Source organism: Carcharodon carcharias, chromosome 16, assembly GCF_017639515.1.
Source record: "Carcharodon carcharias isolate sCarCar2 chromosome 16, sCarCar2.pri, whole genome shotgun sequence".
NCBI classification, from domain to species: Eukaryota; Metazoa; Chordata; class Chondrichthyes; order Lamniformes; family Lamnidae; genus Carcharodon; species Carcharodon carcharias.
This window is the reverse complement of record NC_054482.1, coordinates 38871725-38894430: the sequence shown is the minus strand read 5'-3', so window position 1 is coordinate 38894430 and position 22706 is coordinate 38871725. Positions and strand designations below refer to the sequence as shown.

Sequence of the window (22706 nt, the reverse complement as noted above, 5' to 3'; positions counted from 1 at the left end):
TCCTTTCCAAATTGCTTTCCAGTGCGTTGTGATGTTCCTTATGCTGGTAACTGGCTAGCGGCACACTCTTCAGAACTGTGGCTGGTGACCTCAGAGGATACCACCTATCTCTCTCATTATTGGACCCCCGTATAACAACCCCCTTCCTGTGCTAAAATAAAAGCAAAATACTGTGGACGCTGGAAATCTGAAATTAAAACCGAAAATGCTGGAAAAACTCAGCAGGTCTGGCTGCATCTGTGGAGAGAGAAACAGAGTTAATGTTTCAAGTCCATACAACCCTTCCTCAGAGCCTGTCTGTGTTGTTCCCCTCCCACCTTAAACTGCTGCCTATTCCACAGAGGCGCCTGAACACTTGTTAAATTGCATTGGATGTCACATAGCCAGCTCAGGGCCTGTAGGTAGGACTGTGAGGTGTGGCACCTGATTTAATTGCCTGATAATGAACACAGTTAGAGATTCTGGCTCACAGCCCATTGCAGTGAGTCACAAAGGGACTGGCATTTCGAACAGGGGATTTCCTGTTCTTACTGAGAAAGAGAGAGAGAGAGAGAGAGAAAGATCACTCATAGGAAACATCATGAAAACTACAATGGTGACAAAAATGGAAGTTATTAGGTGTTCTGGAAAATAAATGGGGAAGATATTTCCATTGTGTGAGTAACTACATATTTACAATAATCACTGATAGAATAAGGAGAAAGCTTAAATGAAAGCAAAATACCATGGATGCTGAAAACCTGAAATATGTCAGAAAACTCAGCAGGTCTGACAGCATCTGTGGAGCAGGTGAAGCTGGATAGAAGGTCAGCGATAGGTGGGAGCTAAGGAGAGATTGATAAAGATGTCATGGACACAAGACACAGGGAATGTTAATGGTAGTGGTGAGGGCTGAAGAAGGTGCTGATAGTGGCACAAAGGGAAGAAAGCAGAATGTGTGAATGTAATATTAGGGTCAACACTCTGTGGAAGCACAACACGGAACAAGTGACAGATGGCCCTGTAGGGGGATGGGTCGGAGAGTAAAGGATAAAAAAATGAATAAATAAAAATAACTAAAACATATTAAATAAAAATTTAAAATTAAATAAAACGAAAAAAAACAATTAGATTAAAAAGGGGTGGGGATGGAGGAGAGAGTTCATGGTCTGAAGTTGTTGGACTCGATATTAATTCCGGAAGGCTGTATAGTACCTAGTTGGAAGATGAGGTGCTGTTCCTCCAGTTTGCATTGAGCTTCACTGGAACATTGCAGTAGGCCAAGGATGGACATGTGGGCAAGAGAGCATGGTGGTGTGTTGAAATGGCAAGAGACAGGACAGACCGAAGGTGTTCCAAAAAGCTGTCACCCAGTCTGCGATTGGTATCTCCAATGTAGAGGAGAGTGCATTGGGAGCAGCGAATGCAGTAGACCAAGCTGAAGGAGGTGCAAGTAAAGCGCTGCTTTACCTGGAAGAAGCGTTTGGGCCCTTGGACATTTGCTGTATTTTTAAACTTATTTAAGGGCAATTATGAGGGCATGAAAGCAGAGTTGGCTAAAGTGAATTGGTCAGTTAGGTTAAGGGATAGGTCAATAGAGATGCAGTGGCTAATATTTAAGGGGATATTTCAGAATACACAGAATAGATACATTCCAACGGGTAATTAAAAAGTCTACGGGATGGATACACCATCCGTGGTTAACTAGAAAGGTTAAAGATAGTGTCAAACTTAAAGAAAAAGTATATAATTGTACAAAGAGAGATGGAAGGTCAGAAGACTGGACAGAATAAGGAACAGCAAAGAAGGACTAAAAGATTAATAAGGGAGGAAAAATTAGAGTACGAGAGAAAGCTAGCCAGAAATATAAAAACAGATAGCAAGAGTTTCTATAAATATTTTAAAAATAAAAGAGTTAACAAAGTGAGCAATTGTCCTAAAAACAAAAAACTGCAGATGCTGGGTATCCAAAACAAAAACAGAATTACCTGGAAAAACTCAGCAGGTCTGGCAGCATCGGCGGAGAAGAAAAGACTTGACGTTTCGAGTCCTGATGATCCCGTATTCTGCTGAAGGGTCATGAGGACTCGAAACATCAACTCTTTTCTTCTCCGCCGATGCTGCCAGACCTGCTGAGTTTTTCCAGGTAATTCTGTTTTTGTTGAGCAATTGTCCTATAGAAAGTGAGTCTGGAGAATTGATAATGGAAAACAAGGAGATGGCAGATGAATTGAACAGGTATTTTGTTTCAATTTTCACTGTAGAGGATACAAGTAACATCCCAGAAGCAGCTATAAACTAGGAAATGGAAGGTAGGGAGGAACTCGGGGAAAATTATAATCACCGGAGAAGTGGTACAGAGTAAACTGTTGGAGCTGCAGCTGGCCAGAGCCCCAGTCCTGATGGACTTCATCCAGTGAGATAGTTGATGCATTGGTTTTAATTTTCCAAAACTCCCGAGATTCAGGGAAGGTCCCATTAGATTGGAAAGTAGCAAATGTAACTCCATTATTCAAAAAGAGAGGGAGACAGAAAGCGGGATATTACAGGCCAGTTAGCTTAACATCTGTCATAGGAAAATGTTAGAAGCTATTATTAAAGAAGTAATAGCAAGGCACTTGGATAAGCTCAAGGTTGTCAGGCAGAGTCAACATGGTTTTGTAAAAGGGAAATCATTTTTAACCAACTTAATGGAGTTATTCGAGGAAGTAACATGTGGATAAAGGGGAACTGGTGGATGTACTGTACTTAGATTTCCAGAAGGCATCTGATAAAGCGCCACATCAAAGGCTATTGCAGAAAATAAAAGCTCCTGGTGTAGGGGGTAACATATTGGCATGGATAGAAAATTGGCTGCCTAACAAGAAGCAGAGAATAGGCATAAACGGGTCCTTTTCTGGTTGGCAGGATATGAGGAGCGGTGTGCCACAGGGATCAGTGCTGGGGCCTCAACTGTTTATCATTTATATGAGTAATGACTTGGATCAAGGAATTGAAGGGATGGTTGCCAAATCTGCTGATGACACAAAGATAGGTAGGAAAGTTAGTTGTGAAGAGGACATAAGGAGGCTACAAAAAGATTTAGATAGGTTAAGTGAGTGGTCAAAGATCTGGCAAATGGGGTTTAATGTGGGAAAATGTGAAATTGTTCATTTTGGCAGGAAGAACAAAAGAGAAGCATATTATCTAAATGGTGAGAGATTGCAGAGCTCTGAGATGCAAAGGGACTTGAGTGTCCTAGTGCGTGAATCACAAAAGGTTAGTATGCTGGTACAACAGGGGTAATTAGAGAAGCTAATAAAATGGTTATCATTTATTGTGAGGGGAATTGATTAAAAAAGTAGGGAGGTTATGCTTCTGTTGTGAGGCCACATTTGGAGTACTGTTTATATTATTGGTCACCTTATTTAAGGAAGGATATAAATGCATTAAAAGCAGTTCAGAGACGGTTTACCAGGCTAATACCTGGAATGTGTGGGTTTTCTTATAAGGAAAGGCTGAACAGACTAGGCTTGTATCCACCAGAGTTTAGAAAAGTAAGAGGCAGCTTGATTGAAACATGTAAGATTCTGAGGGGTCTTGACAGGGTGGATGTGGAGAGGACGTTTCCTCTTGTGGGAGAATCTAGAGTGAGGGGTCACTGTTTAAAAATAAGGGGTCACCAATTTAAAACAGAGATGAGGAGGATTTTTCTCTCTCAGACAGTGGAGAGTCTTTGGAACTCTCTTCCTGAAAAGATGGTGTAAGCAGAGTCTTTGAATATTTTTAAGGCAGAGCTAGACAGATTCTTGATTAACAAGGGTGTTATTGGAGGTAGGCGGGATGCAGATTTGAGGTTCCTATCAGTTCAGCCATGATCTAGGGGCTGAGTGGCCTACTCCTGCTCCTTGTTCATATGTGAGGGAAGAGGTAAATGGGCAGGTGTTGCACCTTTTGCCATTGCCTGGGATTCTGCTGTGGGAAGGGAATGAGGAGTTGGGGATGATGGAGGAGTGGACCAGGAGGTCACAGAGGGAATGGTCCCTATGGAATGCTGACAGTGTGGTGGGGGGAGGGGGTGTTGGTTGGGGGGGGGGGGCGCGGTGGTGGCGTGGCGGGTGCACATGAGGGGAAGTCGTGGTTGGTGGTGGCATCATATTGGAGTTGGCGGAAATGGAGGAGGATGACCCTTTGAAGGCAGAGGCTGGTGGGGTGAAAAGTGAGGAGTGTGAGTGAGGGGGTGTTAGTGAGGGAGTGTTAGTGAGGGAGTGTGTGAGAGAGTGTAAGTGTGAGAGAGAGTGGGTACGAGTGAGATTGTGTGAGAGGGAGTGAGTGAGGAACTGAGTGAGGGAGTGTGAGTGAAGGATTGTCAGTGAGAGAGTGTGAATGTGTTTGAGAAGTAGTGTATGTGAGACAGTGTGAGTCTGAGTGAGGAGGAGTGTGGGAGAGTATGAGTGTGTGAGAAAAATTGTGTGCGAGAGGAGTGTGAGTGAGAAAGATTGTGAGTGAGTGTGAGGATGAGTGAGTGTGAGTATGTGAGAGAGTGTGTGTCTCTGAGAGGGGGAGTGTGTGAGAAAGAGTGTGAAAGGGAGAGTGAATGAGGGAGTGTGATGGAGAGAATGTCAGTGTGAATGTGAGTGAGAAGGAGTATGTGTGAGAGAATATGAGTGTGAGTGAAGGAGTGTGATCTTATGTGAGAAGGAATGTGTGTGTGAGAAGTGGTGCATGTGAGGGAGTGTGTGTTTGTGAGTGTGAGAAAGCATATGTGAGTATGAGTAAGAATGAGTGTGAGTGAGGAGTGTATATAAGAGTTTCCGTGTGTGTGAGGGAGTGTGTGTATATGAGAGTGAGTGTGAGTGAAAAGGAATGTGAGTGAGAGAGTGTGAATGTGAGTGAGAAGGAGTGTATTAGAGATTGTGAGAGTGAGAGGGAGATTGTGCGTGAGAGAGTGTGATTGTGAGTGAGGGAGAGACTGTATGAGTGTGTCAGAATGTGTGTGTGTGTGCATGTGTGTGTGTGTATGTATGTGTGTGTGGGTATGAGTGAGAAGGAGTGTGTGTGTGTGAGGGAGAGAGAGTGTGTGAATGTGAGTGTGTGTGTGCAAGTGTGAGTGAAAGAGTGTGATTGTGAGTGAGAGTATGCATGCGAGTGTGAGTGTGTGTGAGAGGGGGAGAGAGTGCGTGAATGTGACTGAGAGTGAGAAGGAGTGTGTGAGAGCGACTCTATGAGAATGTGTGTATATGAGAGTGAATGAGCGTGATTGAGACTGTGAGTGTGAGTGAGAAGGAATGCAAGTGAGAATGTGAGATTGAGAGAGAGAGTGTGTGTGAGAGAATGTGGTTGTGAATGAGAGAGGCTGTGTATGATTGTGAGAGAAGGTGTGCGTGTGTGTGTGTCTGTGCATGTGAGTGAGTATGGGTATGAGCGAGAAGGAGTGTGTGTGTGAGAGTGAAAGAGAGTGTGTGAATGTGAGAGAGTGTGTGTCTGTGTGTGCAAGTATGTGAGGAAGAGTGCGATTGTGAGTGAGAGTATGTGTGAGAGTGAGTGTCTGTGAGAGAGGGAGAGAGCGAGTGAATGTGAGAGAGAGTGTGAATATGAGTAAGGAGCGTGTGAGAGAGAGAGAGAGTATGTGAGTGTGAGAGAGTGTGAGTGTGAAGAGGGTGAGTGAGGGAGACAGATTGTAAGTGTGAGTGTGTGAGGGAGGGAGATTGTGAGTGTGAGAGAGAGTGTGTATGAGAGGCAATGTGTGAGGGAGAGTGTTAGTGTGTGAGAGAGAGTGTGAGTGTAAGAGAGAGAGTGTGAAAAGATGTGAGCGTGAGAAAGAGATTGAGTGTGTATAAGAGAGAGTGTGTGAGAGTGTGTCTGTGAAAGAGTGTGTATGAGTGTGTGTGAGGGAGACCGTGTGCTTGAGAGAGAGGGAGAGAGTGTGAGTGTGTGAGAGAGAGTGTGTGTGTGAGAGAGTGTGAGGGAATGTGAGTATGAGAGAGAATGTGTGTGAGAGTGTGAGAATGTGAGAGAGTGTGTGTATGAAAGAGTGCAAGTGTGAGTGAGAAGGAGCATGTGAGAGAGATTGTGTGAGTGAAAAGGAGTGTTTGTGAGAGAGTGAGTGTGAGAGACCATGTATGTGTGTAAGTGTGTGAGTGAGAGTTTGAGTGTGAGTGAGAAAGGCTGTGTGTGAGAGAGTGTGTGAATGTGACAATGTGAGAGTGTGAGTGTGTATATGAGAGTGAGTGTGAGTGAAAAGGAATGAGAATGTGGGTTAGAGTGTGAGTGTGAGTGAGAAGGAATGTATGTGAGATTGTGAGAGTGAGAGAGACTGTGAATGAGTGTGAGAGAATGTGTGTGTGAGAAGTGTGTGTGTAAGAGAGAGAGTGTGTGTGAATGTGAGAGTGTGTGTGTGCAAGTATGAGTGAGAGAGATTGTGAGTGAGAGCATGTGTGAGAGTGTGATTGTGTGTGTGCGTGAGAGAGTGTGAATATGAAAGAGAGGGCATGTGAGTGTGTGTAAGAGAGAGAGTGTGAGAAGGTGTGAGTGTGAGAGAGTGTGTGTGAAAGAGTGTGTGTCGGTGGGTGAGAGAGAGCATGTGTGGGAGAGAGAGCATTTGAGAATGGGTGTACGTGGGAGATTGTGAGTGTGAGAGTAATTGTGTGTGACAGGGTGTGAGTGCAATTGAAAGAGAGTGTGTGTGAGTGAAAGTGTGTGAGAGAGTGTGAGTGTGATTGTAAGTGAAAAAGAGTGTTTGTGAGAGAGTGAGAATGCAAGTGTGTGAGTGAGAAAGTGTGTGTGAGAGAGCGTGGAAGTGTGTGTATGTGAAAGTGTGAGTGTGAGTGAGAAGGACTGTGTGAGAGGGAGTGTGTGTGAGTGAGAAGTGTTTCTGAGAAGTGAGTGTGAGTTCAAAAGTGTGTGTGTGAGAAAGTCTGAGTGTGAGAGAGACAGTATGTGTGAGAGTGTGAGTGTGTGTGAGAGAGACACAGTGTGTGTGGGGGTGAGTGTGTGTGCGTGAGAGAGTGAATATGAAAGAAACAGAGAGAGACAACGTGTGTGAGGGTGACTGTGTGTATGTGTGTGAGAGAGAGAGAGACAGTGTGTGTGAGGGTGTGAGTGTGTGTGTGAGAGAGACAATGTTTGAGAGTGTGAGTGTGTGTGTGAAAGTGAATATGAGAGAGAGACAGTGTGTGTGAGAGTACGAGTCTGTGTGTGTGAGAGAGAAAGAGATAGTATGTTAGTGTGTGAGAGAGAGAGAGAATGAGAGAGAGAGACAGTGTGTGTGAGAGAGTGTGAGTGTCTGTGTGTGTGAGAGAGAGAGACAGCGTGTGTGAACGTGTGAGTGTATGTGTATGAGAGAGAGACAGTGTGTGTGAGGGTGTGTGTGTATGTGTGAGAGAGAGTGTGTGTGAGAGTGTGGGTGTGTGTGTGAGAGAGAAAGAGACTGTGTTTGAGAGTGTGAGTGTCTGTGTGTGTGTGTGAGAGAGAGACAGTGTGTGTGAGAATGTGAGTGAATGTGTATGAGAGAGAGACCGTGTGTGTGAGGGTGAGTGTGTGTATGTGTGTGAGAGAGAGACAGTGTGAGTGTGCGTGTGAGAAAGAGACAATGTTTGTGAGAGTGTGAGTGTATGTCTGAAAGTGAATATGAGAGAGAGACAGTGTGTGTGGGAGTATGAGTGTGTGTGAGAGAGAAAGAGATAGTATGTTAGAGTGTGAGAGAGAGAGAATGAGAGAGAGAAAGACAGTGTGTGTGTGAGAGTGTGAGTGTCTGTGTGTCTGAGAGAGAGAGAGAGATAGTGTGTGTGAGAGTGTGGGTGTGTGTGTGTGTGAGAGAGACAGTGTGTGTGAGGGTGAGTGTGTGTATGTGTGAGAGAGAGAGAGAGACAGTGTGTGTGAGAGTGTGAGTGTATGTGTATGAGAAAGAGACAGTGTGTGTGAGTGTGTGTCTGTGTGTGTCTGTGTGTGTGTGAGAGTGAGTGTTGATATGAGTGAGAAGTGTGTGTGAGCGAGAGAGAGTGTGTGTGAATGTGAGTGTGTGTGTGTGTGCAAATGTGTGAGAGAGAGTGTGATTGTGAGTGAGAGTATGTGTGAGAGTTTGAGTGCCTGTGTGTGTGTGTGAGAGAGAGAGACAATGTGTGTGAGAGTGTGAATGTGTGTGTGTCTGTGCATGTGTGAGAGTGAGTGGTGGTGTGAGTGAGAAGAAGTGTTTGTGTGAGAAAGAGCAAGAGAGATTGTATGTGAATGTGCGTGTGTGTGTGTGTGCAAGTGTGAGTGAGAGATTGTGTGAGAGAGAATGTGATTGTGAGTGAGAGTATGTGTGAAAGTTTGCGTGAGTGTGAGACAGGGAAAGAGTGTGTGAATGTGAGAGAGAGTGTGAGTGAGAAGTGTGTGTAAGGGAGAGTTTGTGAGTACAAGAGAGTGTGAGGGAGAGAGGGTGTGAGTGTGATTGAGAGAGAGAGTGTGTGTGAGTGAGGAGCATGTGAGAGAGTGAGAATGCGAGTGTGAGTCAGAGTGTGAGTATGAGTGAGAAAGGATGTGGGTGAGAGAGTGTGAGTCTGAGAGAGTGTGTGACAGTATGTGTGTGTGTGTGTGTGTGTGTGTGTGAAAGTGTGAGTGAGAGAGAGAGTGCAAGTGAGAAGGAGTGTGTGAGAAAGAGTGTGTGCCTGAGTGAGAAGAAGTGTTTCTGAGAAGCGAGTGTGAGTGCAAAAATATGTGTTTGAGAAAGCCTGAGTGTGAGAGGGAGAGAGACAGTGTGTGTGAGAGTGTGAGTGTGTGTGTATGAGAGTGAATATGAGAGGGAGACAATGTGTATGAGTGAGAGTGTGCATGTGTGAGGGAGAGACAGTCTGTGTGAGGGTGACTGTGTGTGTGAGAGAGACAGTGTGTGATGGGTGTGTGTGGGTGTGAGAGAGACAGTGTGTGTGAGTGTGTGTGTGTGTGTGAGAGAGAGAGAGACAGTGTGTGTGAGAATGTGATTGTGTGTGTGAGAGAGAGAGTGAATATGAGAGAGAGAGACAGTGTGTGTGAGAGTGTGAGTGTATGTGTATGAGAGAGAGAGACAGTGTGTGAGGGTGAGTGTGTGTGTGTGAGAGAAAATGAATGAGAGAGAGACAGTGTGTGTGAGAGAGAGAGACAGTGTGTGTGAGAATATGAATGTGTGTGTTTAAGAGAGAGAGTGAATATGACAGAGAGAGACAATGTGTAGCAGAGTGTGGGTGTTTGTGTGAGTGTGAGAGAGGGAGACAGTGTGTGTGTGAGACTGTGAGTGTGTGTAAGAGAGAGCGAATATGAGAGAGAGAGAGACAACGCTTGTCAGAGCATGTGTTTGTGTGTGAGTGTGTGTGAGTGTGAGTGTGTGTGAGAGATAGAGACAGCATGAGTGAGAATATGAGTGTGTGAGAGAGACAGTGTGTATGACAGTGAGTGTGAGAGAGAGTGAATATGAGAGACAATGTCTGTGAGAGTGTGAGTATGCATGTGTGAGAGACAATGTGTGTAAGAGAGTGAGTGTGTGTGTTAAAGAGAGTGACTGTATGACAGTTTGAGTGTGTGTGTCAGAGAGAGAGTGTGTGTGAGAGTGTGACTGTGTGTGTGTGAGAGAGACAATGTGTGTGAGAGTGTGTGTATGATAGAGTGTGTATGAGAGTGTGTGTGTGAGAGAGTGTTAGAGAGACAGTATGTGTGACAGTACGTGTGCATGATAGAGAGAGAGAGACAGTGTGTGTGGGAGTATGAGTGTGTGTGAGAGAGAAAGAGATAGTATGTGTAAGAGTGTGAGAGAGAGAGAATGAGAGAGAGAAAGACAGTGTGTGTGTGAGAGTGTGAGTGTCTGTGTGTCTGAGAGAGAGAGAGATAGTGTGTGTGAGAGTGTGGGTGTGTGTGTGTGTGAGAGAGACAGTGTGTGTGAGGGTGAGTGTGTGTATGTGTGAGAGAGAGAGAGAGAGAGACAGTGTGTGTGAGAGTGTGAGTGTATGTGTATGAGAAAGAGACAGTGTGTGTGAGTGTGTGTCTGTGTGTGTCTGTGTGTGTGTGAGAGTGTGTTGATATGAGTGAGAAGTGTGTGTGAGCGAGAGAGAGTGTGTGTGAATGTGAGTGTGTGTGTGTGCAAATGTGTGAGAGAGAGTGTGATTGTGAGTGAGAGTATGTGTGAGAGTTTGAGTGCCTGTGTGTGTGTGTGAGAGAGAGAGACAATGTGTGTGAGAGTGTGAATGTGTGTGTGTCTGTGCATGTGTGAGAGTGAGTGTTGGTGTGAGTGAGAAGAAGTGTTTGTGTGAGAAAGAGCAAGAGAGATTGTATGTGAATGTGCGTGTGTGTGTGTGTGCAAGTGTGAGTGAGAGATTGTGTGAGAGAGAATGTGATTGTGAGTGAGAGTATGTGTGAAAGTTTGCGTGAGTGTGAGACAGGGAAAGAGTGTGTGAATGTGAGAGAGAGTGTGAGTGAGAAGTGTGTGTAAGGGAGAGTTTGTGAGTACAAGAGAGTGTGAGGGAGAGAGGGTGTGAGTGTGAAAGAGAGAGTGTGTGTGAGTGAGGAGCATGTGAGAGAGTGAGAATGCGAGTGTGAGTCAGAGTGTGAGTATGAGTGAGAAAGGATGTGGGTGAGAGAGTGTGAGTCTGAGAGAGTGTGTGACAGTGTGTGTGTGTGTGTGTGTGTGAAAGTGTGAGTGAGAGAGAGAGTGCAAGTGAGAAGGAGTGTGTGAGAAAGAGTGTGTGCCTGAGTGAGAAGAAGTGTTTCTGAGAAGCGAGTGTGAGTGCAAAAATATGTGTTTGAGAAAGCCTGAGTGTGAGAGGGAGAGAGACAGTGTGTGTGAGAGTGTGAGTGTGTGTGTATGAGAGTGAATATGAGAGGGAGACAATGTGTATGAGTGAGAGTGTGCATGTGTAAGGGAGAGACAGTCTGTGTGAGGGTGACTGTGTGTGTGAGAGAGACAGTGTGTGATGGGTGTGTGTGGGTGTGAGAGAGACAGTGTGTGTGAGTGTGTGTGTGTGTGTGAGAGAGAGAGACAGTGTGTGTGAGAATGTGATTGTGTGTGTGAGAGAGAGAGTGAATATGAGAGAGAGAGACAGTGTGTGTGAGAGTGTGAGTGTATGTGTATGAGAGAGAGAGACAGTGTGTGAGGGTGAGTGTGTGTGTGTGAGAGAAAATGAATATGAGAGAGAGACAGTGTGTGTGAGAGAGAGAGTGTGTGTGAGAATATGAATGTGTGTGTTTAAGAGAGAGAGTGAATATGACAGAGAGAGACAATGTGTAGCAGAGTGTGGGTGTTTGTGTGAGTGTGAGAGAGGGAGACAGTGTGTGTGTGAGACTGTGAGTGTGTGTAAGAGAGAGCGAATATGAGAGAGAGAGAGACAACGCTTGTCAGAGCATGTGTTTGTGTGTGAGCGTGTGTGAGTGTGAGTGTGTGTGAGAGATAGAGACAGCATGAGTGAGAATATGAGTGTGTGAGAGAGACAGTGTGTATGACAGTGAGTGTGAGAGAGAGTGAATATGAGAGACAATGTCTGTGAGAGTGTGAGTATGCATGTGTGAGAGACAATGTGTGTAAGAGAGTGAGTGTGTGTATTAAAGAGAGTGACTGTGTGACAGTTTGAGTGTGTGTGTCAGAGAGAGAGTGTGTGTGAGAGTGTGACTGTGTGTGTGTGAGAGAGAGACAATGTGTGTGAGAGTGTGTGTATGATAGAGTGTGTATGAGAGTGTGTGTGTGAGAGAGTGTTAGAGAGACAGTATGTGTGACAGTACGTGTGCATGATAGAGAGAGAGAGACAGTGTGTGTGACAGTGAGTGTGAGAGAGAGTGAATATGAGAGACAATGTCTGTGAGAGTGTGAGTATGCATGTGTGAGAGACAGTATGTGTAAGAGAGTGAGTGTGTGTGTTAGAGAGTGACTGTGTGACAGTTTGAGTGTGTGTCAGAGAGACTGTGTGTGAGAGTGTGACTGTGTGTGTGTGTGAGAGAGAGAGACAGTGTGTGTGAGAGTGTGTGATAGAGTGTGTATGATAGTGTGTGTGTGAGAGAGAGAGTGTGAGAGAGACAGTGTGTGTGTGAGTGTATGTGTGCATGATAGAGAGAGAGACAGTGTGTTTGAGAGCGTTTGCGTGAGAGAGAGAGTGTGTGTCAGTGTGTGTGTGTGTGTGTATGAGAGAGAGAGAGAGAGGCAGTGTAAGCAAGAATGTGGTTGTGTGTGAGAGTGAGAGAGAGAGAGAGAGAGAGAGAGACAGTGCGTGTGAGAGCAAGTGTGTGTGTGAGAGAGAGAGGGGCAGTGTGTGTGTGTGTATGTGAGAGAGATAGACAATTTGTATGAGAGTGTGAGTGTATGTGTGTGAGTTCAGTGTGTGTGACTGTGCGTGTGTGTATGTTTGTGTGTATGTATTAATGTGTGTGTGTCTGTGTGTGTGTTTGTCAGTGTGTATGAGTGTGTGTGTGTTTGTCAGTGTGTGTGTATGTGTCTGTCAGTGCGTGTCTGTCTGTCAATGTGTGTGTGAGTGTGTGTCTGTCTGTCAGTGTGTGTGTGTGTCTGTCTGTCAATGTGTGTGTGAGTGTGTGTCCGTCTGTCAGTGTGTGTGTGTGTCTGTCAGTGTGTGTGTGTCTGTCTGTCTGTCAGTGTGTGTGTGTGTGTCTGTCAGTGTGTGTGTGTGTCTATTGGTCAGTGTGTGTGTGGGCGTGTGTCTGTCTGACAGTGTGTGTATGTGAGTGTGTGTGAGTGAGAGAGCGAGACAGTGTGTGTGAGAGGTAGAGACAGTGTGTGTGAGAATGTGAGTGTGTGTGAGAGAGTGAATATGAGAGAGAGGCAGTGGGCAGAATTTCCACCCTGTCGGGTGGGCTCATTGGGGTGGGGAGGGGGCAGTCGGGAAGCCTACCCCTGCCCGCGAGCGGGGCCGGAAGATGATTTCATGCTGGCGGGGGGGGCCAATTAAGGAGTGAAATGTAAGTGGCAGCATTCTGCAGTGCCTGTGTGGGGGAGGAGAGCGAGCAGGCCGAGCATGAAACTTTGCACATGCGCATGAGTGGGCACTTGCAAATCTCCCTGAGGCACAAAGTCAGAGAGTCATCGAGGTCTACAGCACAGAAAAAGGCCCTTCAGCCCATCGAGTCTGCACCAGTCAAACAAGTACCAAACTATTCTAATCCCATTTTCCAGCACTAGGCCCATAGTCTTGTCTGTCATGGCATCGCAAGTGCACATCCAAATGTTTCTTAAATGTTATGAGGGTTTCTGCCTCTACCACCCTTTCAGGCAGTGAGTTCCAGATTCCCACCACCCTCTGGGTGAAAAAAATTCTTCCTCACACCCCCTCTAAACCCCCTGCCCCTCACCTTAATCTATGCCCCCTAGTTATTGATCCCTCCACCAAGGGAAAAAGCTCCTTCCTGTCTACCCTATCTCTGCCCCTCATAATTTTATACACCTCAATCATGTCCCTCCATCAATCTCCTCTGCTGCAGGGAAAATAACCCCAGTCTACCCAATCCCTCCTCATAACTAAAACTCTCCAGCCCAGGCAAAATCCTGGTAAATCTCCTCTGCACTCTCTCTAGTGCAATCACATCCTTCCTATAATATGGATTCCAGAACTGCATGCAATACTCTAACTGTGGCCTAACCAGCATTTTATACAGTTCCAGCATAACCTCCTTGCTCTTATATTCAATGCCTCGGCTAATAAAGGCAAGTATCCCATATGCTTTCTTACCCACCTTATCTACCTGTCCCGCTAGCTTAAGGGTTTAGTGGACATGCACATCAACGTCCCTCTGATCCTCGGTACTTCCCAGGGTCCTACCATTCATTATGTATTTCCATGCCTTGTTTGTCCTGCCCAAGTGCATCACCTCACACTTATCAGGATTAAATTCCATTTGCCACTGATCAGCCCATCTGACCAGCCCATCTATATCCTTCTGTAATCTAAGGCTATCCTCCGCATTATTTACCACCTCAGCAATTTTCGTGTTATAAGTGAACTTACTGATCATCCCTCCTACATTCAAGTCTAAATTGTTTATATATACCAAAACAGCAAGGGACCCAACACCGATCCCTGTGGAACCCCACTGTACACAGGCATCCAGTCACAAAAACACCCCTCGACCATCGCCCTCTGCTTCCTGCCACTTAGCCAATTCTGGATCCAATTTGCCAAATTGCCTTGGATCCCATGGGCTCTTACCTTCATTATCAGTCTCCCATGTGGGACCTTATCAAAAGCCTTGCTGAAGTCCAATTAGACTACATCAAATGCATTGCCCTCATCTACACACCTGGTCACCTCTTCAAAAAATTCAATCAAATTGGTCAGAGCTGCCTCAGAGAGACAAACAGATTTCAAAAATCTAATAAAGATTTTATAAATGTTATAAATTGTGTCCCCTCACCTGACGGTGTCACATGAGCAGTGACATGGCATTAATTAAGTTTAAAAATTTTTCATTTTTATTTTGTTTGCTTGAGGAAACCTCATCCCCCCGTTTCCAAAAAAATGCCAAGGCCCGTCCAACATTCTGGCTGCATGCTAATTGGCCCGTCAGCGTGAAATCGCGGTCTAGAGCCGATTGTGGGCAGTGATCCTTTTGCAGTTGCTCCCAGGCTTGCCCACCATGCCTGCCCGACAGAGAGAAAATCCTGCCAAGTGAGCGCGCGTGTATGTGTGTGTGTGAGTGTGTGTGTGAGTGTGTGTGTGTGTCAGTGTGTCAGTGTGTGTGAGTGTGTGTGTGTGTGTGAGTGTGTGTGTGTGTCAGTGTGTCAGTGTGTGTGAGTGTGTGTGTGTGTGAGTGTGTGTGAGTGTGTGTGTGTGAGTGTGAGTGTGTCAGTGTTTCAGTGTGTGTGTGTGTGAGTGTGTGTGTGAATGTGTGTGTGATTGTGTGTGAGTGTGTCAGTGTGTCAGTGTGTCAGTGTGTGTGTGTGAGTGTGTGTGTGAGTGTGTGTGTGTGTGTGTGAGTGTGTGTGTGATTGTGTGTGAGTGTGTGTGTGTCAGTGTGTGTGAGTGTGTGTGTGTGTGTGTGTGAGTGTGTGTGTTTGTGTGAGTGCGTGTGTGAGTGTGTGTGTGATTGTGTGTGAGTGTTTGTGTGTCAGTGTGTGTGAGTGTGTGTATGAGTGTGTGTGTGATTGTGTGGGAGTGTGTGAGTGTGTCAGTGTGTGTGTGTGTAAGTGTGTGTTTGTGAGTGTGTGTGTGTGTGTGAGAATGTGTGTGTCAGTGTGTGTGAGTTGTGTCAGTGTCAGTGTGTGTGAGTGTGTGTGTGTGAGTGTGTGTGTGTGTGTGATTGTGTTTGAGTGTGTGTGAGTGTGTGTGTGATTGTGTGTGAATGTGTGAGTGTGTCAGTGTGTGTGAGTGTGTCTGTGTGTGTGTGAGTGTGTGTGTGTCAGTGTGTGTGAGTTGTGTCAGTGTCAGTGTGTGTGAGTGTGTGTGTGTGTGTGAGTGAGTGCCAGTGTGAGTGAGTGTATGTGTGTGTGTGTGTGTTAGTGTGAGTGAGTGTGTGTGTGTCTGTGTCAGTATATGTGAGTGTGTGTGTGTGAGTGAGTGTCAGTGTGTGTGTGTTTTTGTGTGTGTTTGTATGTGTGTGCATGAGTGTATGTGTGTCAGTGTATGAATGTGTGTATGTCAGTATGTGTGTGCACATGTGTCAGTGTGTGTGTGTGTGGGTGTGTCAGTGTGTTTGTGTGTATGTTTGTGTGTGTGTCAGTGTGTGTGCATTTGCATGTGTCTGTGTGTGTGTGTCAGTGTGCGTGCGTGCGTTTGTGTGTGTCAGAGTGTGTGCCATTGTGTGGTGTGAGTGTGTGTGTCAGTGTGCATTGTGTATGTGTGTGTCAGTGTTAGTTTGTCAATGTGTGTGTGTGTCAATGTGTGTTTGTTTGTGTGTGTGTGTGTGTGTGTTTGAGATTGAGCGGGAGACTGATGTGAGGGAGACAAAGCGGTTTGGATTGGCCTGTTGCATGAGGTTCTGGGAGGACTCACTCCTGTCTCACAGGCCCGGGATTGAGGGAGTCGTTCGAGAATAGGCTCTCCCTGTGGATTGTGATACTTTCTGTTCTTTTCCATATTTGTAGAATGTACATTCCTTGGGACTGACTCGCTCCTTCCACCCAACATAACAAATACTTGGCATGACTGGTTAAACCAGTCTGATCTCACTCACTAATGTCCACAAACCCTCCAATCACTGAGATTGGGGGAAAGAGCAAGAAATTGTGTCAAAAGACTGATTCTATTGCTAGTTGGTGCAAGGGAGGGGCCAGATTTTCATCACTACAAACAGCGGGAGAGAGATAATGAGACAGAGAGACAGGGAGAGATCGAGAAAGAGAGAGAAAGAGAGAGAGGGACAGGGCAAGAGAGGGGGGAGAGAGAGAGACAAAAAGAGAGAGACAGGGAGAGAGAGAGATGGGGGAGAGAGAGAGACAGGGAGACAGAAAAAGAGAGGCAAGGAGTGATGGAGAGAGATGGGAGGTAGAGAGAGAGCAAGGGGGAAAGGGACAGGGACAGAGAGACAGATAGGGAGGGAGGGAGACTGGGAGAGAGAGAGAGACAGGGAGACAGAGAGGAAGAAAGAGAGAGAAGGAAGGAGAGAGAAAGACAGGAAGGGAGTGTGGGAGAAGGAGAGAGGCGGCGGGGGGAGAGAGAGAGAGAGATAGATAGTAGAGAGATAGCGAGAGAGGGGGAGGGGGAGAGAGAAGGAGATAGAGACAGAGAGAGATAGACAGTGATGGCAGGAGAGAGAGTGAGGGAAGGATTGAGAGAGAAAGAGACAAAATGAGGGACCTAGGGAATGAGAGGGCGAGAGAGAGAGAGACAGAGAGATAGGGAGAGTCAGAGTGAGAGAGAACAGAGAGAGGGAGGGCAAGATAGAGGGAGAGAGGCAAATGGTGGAATTTTCCCAGAATTAAGTGCAGTAGCAGGCGGGTAAAATGAAGTCCTACCTGCCGATGAGAATGGTGGGTTTTCACTCTGAGCCTGCCTCATTATATATTCACTCCTGCGAAGCACCCTGTTTCCATGGCAGGTGGGCTCTCATTCACCCACCTGCCATCACCCCGCTGTTACATCACGCCGGCCGCCATCTTCAAAAGGCAGTCACCAGCACAGCGCTCATCACCACCAGCTCACCACCGCTGCCCGGGAGACATGATCAGCAAAGGAAAAAAGATTGCAGCCCCTCCCCCACTTCAATGATGGGTCCCTCGAGCGAGGCCCACCGGGAAACCCTGTACCCCTGCTCTGACCACAGGATGGGCAGCAACATCACCAACCCGGCTTGGGAAACAGTGGCAGCGGTGGTCGGTGCCAATGCCCTGCAGAGGAGGGCAGCCACCCAGTGCCACAGAGGATGAATAATCTCCTCCGTTCCGCCATTCTTCTCATCACTCTCAACTCACACACTCACAAACCCATCACACACCCACAGGGCCCTCACTCACTGCCAGTTCAGGGGACATCACCATTCACTCTCTCACACTCACCATCATTGTCCTCATCCTGTCCATGGCACCACTCACCACCCACACAGACCAGAAACACTTATCACCTGGCCTGACAGGCATCCTGCTTACACTCTCCCCATCTCTATTCATACAGGACAAGCTGGCACACAACAGGAGGGAAAGGTCGCAGACAGGTGGAGGGATGCCAAAAATCAAAGTTCTGACAGAATTCGAAAACAGAGCCATCCAGCTGGCCAGCGATGACCGGGACCGGTCCTGTACTGACAGTGAGGTCAGTGCTGCTCTACCAAGTGAGGATCCAGCAGTGCAACATCCACCAGATAACCATGCTGTGAGTGATGTGTCCTCCTTCACAGGCCACTGCCACACACTAATTATCTCTCCTTGCTTTCTGTACAAGATAAAGGCAAGTGTCTCAGTCCAGAGCCTCTTCCCTGTGCTCTGTGCAGCCTTCAGACCACAGTGATGGTCCAGCCTCACACTCCCTGGAAACATTACTGATGCCTGCACCTCGGCGGTGCTGGTCATTGCTGCCAGAATGTAGTGGGCAGGTGGCACAGAGTTCTCTCATTCTCTCTGTGTGCTCTCAGTACCTTTACGGTGGGGCTGTCCCCATCTCTTCAGCATCTGTGACCAGTGACGCTGTGCACCAGCTCCTGAGGGGCTCAGGTGCTGAAGGTGGACAAAGCATCAGATGCATCTAAAGTTTCATGGCTGTGTCTCTATGACTTGACCCTGATTACAGAGCACAAGGGAGCTGCTCTCGGCCAGACAGGAGTCAGACATTCTCAGAGGCTGTGTGAAGATCTATGGAGTATCCTCATTGTATGTTGTCATCATCCTCCTGCGATCGAGTGACTATTAGGGCCTCCACTGCATCTCCATGACAGGAGTTTTCACACAGAGGGTATCCACAGTACCATAATCCAGATTGGAGTCAAACGTTCCCAGGTGTGATGTGAGAATCTATGGGGACACATCACAGTATGTCGTCATTATCCTCCACAAATCTGGCAGCTATGAGGGTCTCCCGAGTGTTCCTGCCTCGTCTGGCCAGTACGAGGGCCTCATCTCCGTCATCGTTGCCTTCAAGGACCCCCTCACCCTCAACCCCATCAACGTCCTCCTCATTGGAGGAGACCTCCAGCTCCTCCATCTCCTCCTCAGGCAGCTCCACTCCCTGTTGGAGCGCCAGGTTGTAAAGGGTGCAGCAGACGATGATGTTGTGTGATACCCTCTGCGGACTGTATTGCAGGGCTCCACCAGACCGGCCTAGGCACCGGAACCTCATCTTCAGCATCCCAAAGGTCTGCTCCACCAGGTTGTGAGTTGCAGCATGAGCCTCATTATAGAGTCGCTCTGCTGCAGTCTGAGGCTGCCTCACGGGTGTCATCAGCCACGGCCTCTGTGGGTAGCCCTTGTCCCTGAGGAGCCAACCCTGCAGCTTCTGTGGACCCTGGAAGACTTCAGGGATCTGTGAGCGACTCAGGATGTAGGAGTCATGGACACTCCCTGGAAACCGTGCGCAGACCTGCAGGATGTGTTTGTGGTGGTCACACACCAACTGCACATTCAGAGAGTGGAAGCCCTTGCGGTTGATGTAGTTGACCCTATGTTATGAGGGAGATCTGAGCACCACATGAGTGAAGTCGATCACACCTGGCACATTTGGGAAACCTGAGATCCGAGAGAATCCAATGGCCTTTGCATCCTGGCTGTCCTTGTCCCGGGCGAAATGCACAAAGTTGTTGTCGTCTCTCTCTTTCTCTCTGTCTTTCTTCCTCCTTCCCCCTCTCTCTCTCTTTCCATGTCTCTCCCTCCCTCTGTCTTTCTCCCTCCCTTTCTCTCTTCCTTTCTCCCTATCTTTGGGTGGAATTTTCTGAGCCCACTGATGGTGGGTGTGATGGGTGGTGTGCATGGAAAATATGGCGAGACCCACTTCATGATGCCCAGCCAGGAGCCTCACTCACTCTCTCCTCCATCTTCTACTGTCTCTGTGGGCCATCAGGCTTACAGCTAGGTCACAGGATCCATGATCCTGATGTAGTCCTCCTGCAGCATGAAAAAGAGAGAGCGGCATGGTTATCATGGCTGTACCTAGTACCTTTCCTGGCCCCGTGTGACTGCCCCTTAATGCTTCCCGGAGAGTGCTGGTCACCCCTTGGATGGCCAGAGATGAATGCGCTGCAAGGCTGCCCTGTAACTCTGCGACATGGGAGAGACCAGTCCAAACCGAGATGTGAGCACCTCCAGCAGTGACTGCTACATGGCCAGCATTGGCGAGGAGATTTTACAATCTGTGCAGTCCAACTGCTCCGCAGTGCAATAAAGTGGTGGGGACTCGCAGTCTAAGCCAGGGAGTGTGGGGAGATTTGAGGGGGGGTAAGGTATGGAACACTTGGTGGCCCTTTGGCCGTTGTTTGCATGGGTGGGAACGTTAGGAGCCTGACACCAATCATAACACTGTGGCTGTGCCTGATGTGTCTTAGTTGCAGAGGCAAGGTCAGTTTATACAGGTCCCTAAAGCATGGCCATTTCCCTTGCTTGCCCTGCCCCCCACCGCAATTGCCTGTTCGCGAGATGCAGTGCCAGGGCAGCACTAGACCACGCCCCCTCAGCAGTCGCCTCCGAGGCTGGGCATCAGTTGCCCCTTGCCACCCCCCCCCCGGCATCCTAAGGCCTGTAAACTACAGGCGAGCTGTGTGAACTCTGCTGCTCACTCACCTCAGTTCCTCAGAGTGAAGGCCGCCTGTGTGCTGTTGTGGAACATGTCGGCGTGCTTTCCCGCCAATGTGGACAGACGATACGGCGGGGTTCCGAGAGCCTGGCGGGATGGCCTTCTAATTATATGCTGATGTATTACAATTAGCTCCCCGCCAACCAATGGCGGGAAACCTGGCCCACCATCAGCGGGCTGAGCGGAAGATCGCAACCTGACTTCACGTCATCATGAAGTGGGTCCCACCATATTTTCCATGCACACCACCCATCACACCCACCATCAGCGGGCTCCGAAAATTCCACCCAAAGACAGGGAGAAAGGAAGAGAGAAAGGGAGGGAGAAAGACAGAGGGAGGGAGAGACATGGAAAGAGAGAGAGAGGGGGAGGGAGGAAGAAAGACAGAGAGAGTGAGAGAGAGAAAAAGACAGGGAGTGAGATAGCGAGACGGGCAGAGAGAGACAGAGAGAGAGAGAGAGAAGGGGAGAAGGAGAGACGCAGAAAGAGAGACACAGGGAAGGTGAGAGGGAGAGAGAGACAGAGTGACAGAGAGGGAGAAAGTGAGGAAAGAGAGATAGAGACAGAGGGAGGCAGGGCAGGAGGCAGGGAGAGAGAAAGAGAGTGAGAGTGAGGGAGAGAGAAAGAGACAGAAAGAGAGATGACAGGAAGGGAGAAAGACAGCGAGAGAGAGAGACAGAGAGACTGAGACAGGGAGTGAGAGAGAGACAGGAAGAGAGACAAGGAGAAAGGGAAAGAGACAGGGAGAAGGGGAGAGAGACAGGGAGAAAGAGAGAGAGAAGGAGGGAGAGGAAGAGAGAGGCAGAAAGGGAGACACAGGGAGAACAAGACGGAGAGAACAAGAGAGAGAGACACAAGGAGGGAGAGAAGCAAGGAGAGAGAGATGGACACAGAGACAGGAAGAGAGATAAGGAAAGAGAATCAAAGGGTGAGTGAGGGAGGGAGAGAGAGAGAGAGACGGAGAGAGGGAACGAGTGTAGTGATTGTGAATAAAACCTTTCATACTGTTTTGGGGATCATGTGACAGTACAGACAAATCAGCTCTAAGCGCGGGTAGCTTTAAGGGCGGAGCTTTCTAGCTGTGGACCTGGTCCCAGCATGTAGCCTCAGCAGGAGCTCTGGAAATACAGTTTACTGTTTCTGACTGTGTCCAATACACCAAGTTGATTACAATTGGCGACGTGGATGAGTAGCTCCAATGCTGCACCTCGCCTCCTGAATGTGAGTATTTCAATTTTTATGGGAAGAAAGAAAAGTTTACTCACCATGCCACTTTTCGGCGGAATCGACCCTTATGACTTGTCAATGGAAGATTGGAGCCAGTACATAGAGCACCTAGGTTTTTATTTTGTGGCGAATGAAATAAAAGTGGAGGAGAAGCAAAAAGCAATTCTTTTAACAGTCTGTGGTAGCAAGAAATATAAACCTCATCCGTAGCCTGATGGCCCCGAATGCGCCCAATTCTAAATCTTTTAACAAGTTGATAGACCTCATGAAGACACATTTTCAGCTGAAGCCATTGGTAGCTATGCAGAGGTTTAAGTTGAACTCCAGAGTAAGGGCCCTGGGTGAGTCCATCACAACGTATATCGCAAAGTTGAAGCAGCTGACTGAGCACTGCAACTTCAGAGATACATTCAATGACATGTTGCGAGACCGGTTGGTTTGTAGAGTTCAAAACGATGCCATTTCATGCCATTTACTTGCAGAAGTTAACAATGATTTGAAGCGCACCATGGAAATAGCACTAGCAATGGAGAGTGCTGAGAGGGACTTGCGGGCTTTACAGAGAGTGCAACATGGCACCGTTCTTCAGATGGGGTGGGAACCTACAGCCGGACATGGCACGAAAACCAGAGAGACAGCCGTGAGGTGGCAGGCAGTCTCTACGGCTCAAAAAATAAAAGGCATAGCGGAAGCATGTCACCAGCGATTCAGAAATTACTCTGTTACCGACGTGGGGATAACCATGTACCGGAAACCTGCAGATTTAAAGAGGCAGAATGCCACTACTGCCACAAAAAGGGCATGTAATAAAGCAATGCAGGATGAAATTGAGACAGCCAATCAGACAGCAGACCAAGATGATTGAAGTGTGCAATAGAGCAGAAACAGAAGCTGCTGATACAGATATCTATTCCCTATACAATGTCAAAGCAGTAAAAACTGAACCAATCATCGTCACCCTGCAAGTGAATGGGAAGCCTCTCTTCACGGAGGTAGACAGGAGAGCATCGAACACAGTGGTGGGAGAACACATGTTTAAATAGATAATGAAGGTATCCAGTCACTGAACCTGGAGCAAACCACAGCTCATCTGAAGACCTACACAGGACAGTCAATACAGGTGAAAGGCATCACCACAGGACCTGTGTCCTATAGGCCACAAACAGCCCAGCTTCCAGTAACTGTTGTAACAGGTGAAGGATCTAGTCTTTTGGGCCATGATTGGTTAAAAGAAATTGAATTCATCTAGTCAGTCAGGGCCCGATCGCGGCCGGCAGTGCATTTCGTGGACGCTCCCGCTCGCCCCCACCATCAACTGGAAAATCCTGGCCCTGATGTCTCTGTTGAAGTGAATAATTCTGAACTGCC

At 47.6% G+C, this 22706-nt stretch overlaps 1 protein-coding gene across 1 annotated transcript in view; it reads left to right on the top strand.

The window, feature by feature from the left end:
• The first annotated feature begins 555 nt into the window (after positions 1–555).
• Positions 556–22706, top strand: part of LOC121288789 (uncharacterized protein KIAA0040) — a 32611-nt gene continuing 10460 nt past the window's right edge. Inside the window, exon 1 of the mRNA XM_041207518.1 lies at positions 556–656. The gene's annotated coding sequence lies outside the window, so the exon portion shown is untranslated. The remainder of the gene's footprint in view (positions 657–22706) is intronic.